We start from the raw sequence: 3,741 nt of genomic DNA, 5'->3' as shown, positions 1-3,741 counted from the left end.
TGCCTTTTGGCCTCTAAAAACCGTCTTAGAGTCGGCTTGACCGGTTTGTATCCATTTAGTATATTGAGGCTGTGTTCGGCCAATATGCGTGGGATGCCCGGCATGTCCGATGGGTGCCAAGCAAAAATGTCCCAATTCTCACGTAAGAAATCTCACAGTGCGACGTCCATCGCGGGGCTCAACTGTGTCCCGATGGAAGTTGTCTTTGTGGGGTCCGTTGGATGGACTTGGAATTTGACTATCTCATCTGCGGGTTTAAATGAGGTGGACTTGGGTCACCTGTCGAGTATCACGTCGTCCCTGCCCACGGTGGCCTGAAGTATTGTTAACTCTTCGGCCGCTAGGGCTTCGGATAATGCTTCCAGGGCTAGTGCTACGGTTTTGTTTTCGGCGCGAAGTGCGACGTCCAGATCACTGGCTAGAGTGATGATTCCATTGGGTCCGGGCATTTTAAGCTTCATGTACCCATAATGGGGTACACCTTGAAAGCTTGTAAACGCGTCCCGCCCTAGAAGGGCGTGGTATCCGCTGCTAAAAGGAGCCACTTGGAATGTGATTTCTTCGGATCTATAATTCTCCGGGGTGCCGAATACCACATCGAGTGTGATTTTTCCCGCACACCGCGCTTCCTGAGTTGGGATAATTCCCCTGAAGGTTGTGCCGCTCTATTCAATACATCTTTTGTCAATTTCCATCTTTTGAGTGTTTCTTCATAGATCAAGTTTAATCCACTTCCGCCGTCCATGAGTACTTTAGTGAGCCGAAGACCGTCCACGATTGGGCTGAGGACTAGAGCGGCCGGTGCCCGGACAGTCTGGAATCGAGGTTCGTCACTGGCATTGAAAGTTATAGCAGTGTCGTTCCAGGGGTTTATTTTTGCCACATGGCAAATTTCAGTGGAGCTTCGATGAGCTCGCTTGCACCTATTGTTTGAGGCAAAAGTCTCGAAGACTGTTAGTATCGTATTGTGTTTGTTGGCAGGATGTTGTTCTGCTTTATGGCTTGAAAGAAGGTCCTCGCCACTTTTTGCAACCCGCCGGAGTATCCAACATGCCCTAAGGCTATGAGTTGGTGTTGTGTCCTGAGTGCTGTGGAGTCTACATGGCCCGTCGAGCCATCCTTCCAATACGGTTCCCCGCCCTGGGGTGGGCTTTGGTTTCTTGGGAATTGGATCGGCCGACTTACGAGAGTTCGCCCGTTTAGTTCGGACAAAGGTCTTGGTGAGAGCCGTACTGTCCAAAAAGTCTGTTTGGGTTATCCAGGCGCTTTCTGTCGCACAGTACTTCTGTACTATGATTGCCAAGTCCGCGAAGTGTACTATGTCACGGTGGCTTATAGCATTAAGGAGTCCTTTGTCCATGCAGTTTTTGCAAAAGAGTGAGACTACGTCCTCCTCGCGGCAGTCCTTGACCTTGTTAAGCGCAAGGAGGAATCTGGCCCAGTAGCGATGTATAGTCTCCTGGGGCTCTTGCCTGATGCGGAAGAGATGGTTTAAGTCCAGGTGGGTGTTATTAGCTGAATCCGGATTCTGATCCAATCTAACACCCAGGGGCATGGGGGGTTCCGAGCCCGACAGCTCGTGATCCTGAGTGCTGCCCAATTTCTTTGGCCCAATGCCCGATTCTAAGTCTGGGACCCGGGTCATATCTTCCTTTGAGAAGGTGTTCGTCTCAAGGAGTTCGGATATCCGGACATAATTCGTCCTCAAAGTTGAGGGCAATCTGTGTGTCGTTCATCCACTACCGCTATCTCATGGGTGGCCGGCGGGGATCTGATGTCCCTTTGGTCGGGTTTAAGCCAGATCCGGTCATAGTTTGTAGCGACTCCCAGAGCGGCGATGCGATCCAAGAGCTCATTAAGGGAGGAGAGCTCCATCGGATCCATCTATTCGGCGAGTTCCGAGCTGTCGTGAAGGTTATGCTTGATGACCCGAGAGGCCATCATCGACGCAACCGCCGATGGGGCAGCCATGATAAAGATGCCAAGTCGGAGAGTTTGGCCTACAGCCAGAGCTCTCCCCGAGGTAATGTTGTCCTTGACGACGAGATGAGCCATCGAGGCATGTGCTGATGACACAGAGGAACTCTCGAGGAAAGCACCAATGTCGGTGTCAAAACCGGCAGATCTCGGGTAGGGGGTCCCGATCTGTGCATCTAGGCTGATGGTGTCAAAACCGACACAATGTTTACCCAGGTTCGGGCCCTCTCGATGGAGGTAAAACCCTACTTCCTGCTTGATTAATATTGAAGATATGAGTAGTACAAGAGTACATCTACCACGAGATCGTAGAGGCTAAACCCTAGGAGGTAGCCTATGATGGTATGATTGTAATTGTGATCGGCCTTCTAAGGACCAACCTCTCCGGTTTATATAGACACTGGAGAGGGCTAGGGTTTACATGGAGTCGGTTACAAGGAAGGAAATATAACATCCGGATCGCCAAGCTTGCCTTCCACGCCAAGGAGAATCTCATCCGGACAAGGGCCGAAGTCTTGAGTCTTGTATCTTCACGCTTTAATAGTCCGGACGATGTACACAGTCCGGCTATCCGGATACCCCCTAATCCAAGACTCCCTCAGCCGTCGCTGCCAGCCGGCCATCGCCTGCCAAGCTTTCTCCTGGTGCAGCCACTCCCATGCAGTAGAACGAAATCGGCCCGTACCTCCATTGGACCACGCACCCCCCACACAGCGAGCATGCCGTCACTGTGTAGGGCCACCGACTAGCCTCCCGTCGACGGGCGTGCAGAGACCAGATCGGGTCCTTCACCCCGCATCCAACTGCGGCCGGATCTACCCTGCCCATCCGCAACCTCGCGCAGCGCCTCACCAAGGCGAGCACCGACATGCTCAGGCCACCAGCTTGTCGGATCCACCACACAGCCGCCAAGGGCGCCTACTGCAGTAGCGAGCCACCCCCGCCACTACGCATCCCCGCGCCTCCTGTCGGTGTCAAAACTGGCGGATCTCGGGTAGGGGGTCCAGAACCGTGTGTCTAAGGCTAATGGTAACACGAGGCGGGGGACATAATGTTTATGTCTACTACACAACCTTCTTCTTGTAGACGTTGTTGGGCCTGCAAGTGCACAGGTTTGTAAGACAGGAGCAATTTTCCCTCATGTGGATGACCTAAGGTTTATCAATCCGTAGGAGGCGTAGGATGAAGATGGTCTCTCTCAAGCAACCCTACAACCAAATAACAAAGAGTCTCTTGTGGCCCCAACACACCCAATACAATGGCAAATTGTATAGGTGCACTAGTTCAGCAAAGAGATGGTGATACAAGTGCAAAATAGATAGTAGATAAAGGTTTTTGTAATCTGAAATAATAAAAACAGCAAGGTAACAAGTGATAAACGTGAGCGTAAACGGATTGCAATGATAGGAAACAAGGCCTAGGGTTCATACTTTCACTAGTGCAAGTTCTCTCAACAATAATAACATAGATAGAACATATGACAAGCCCTCAACATGCAACAAAGAGTCACTCCAAAGCCACTAATAGCGGAGAACAAACGTAGAGATTATGGTCGGGTACGAAACCGCAACAAAGTTATTCATTCGGATCGATCTATAAAAGAGTTCATACTAGAATAACACCTTAAGATACAAATCAACCAAAACCCTAATGTCACCTAGATACTCCATTGTCACCTCAAGTATCTGTGGGCATGATTATACGATGTGCATCACACAATCTCAGATTCATCCAACCAACATAAAATTACTTCAAAAAGTGCCC

This window comes from Triticum dicoccoides, chromosome 1B (assembly GCF_002162155.2).
Source record: "Triticum dicoccoides isolate Atlit2015 ecotype Zavitan chromosome 1B, WEW_v2.0, whole genome shotgun sequence".
Lineage (NCBI taxonomy): Eukaryota > Viridiplantae > Streptophyta > Magnoliopsida > Poales > Poaceae > Triticum > Triticum dicoccoides.
Note: the sequence above shows the minus strand (reverse complement) of the source record.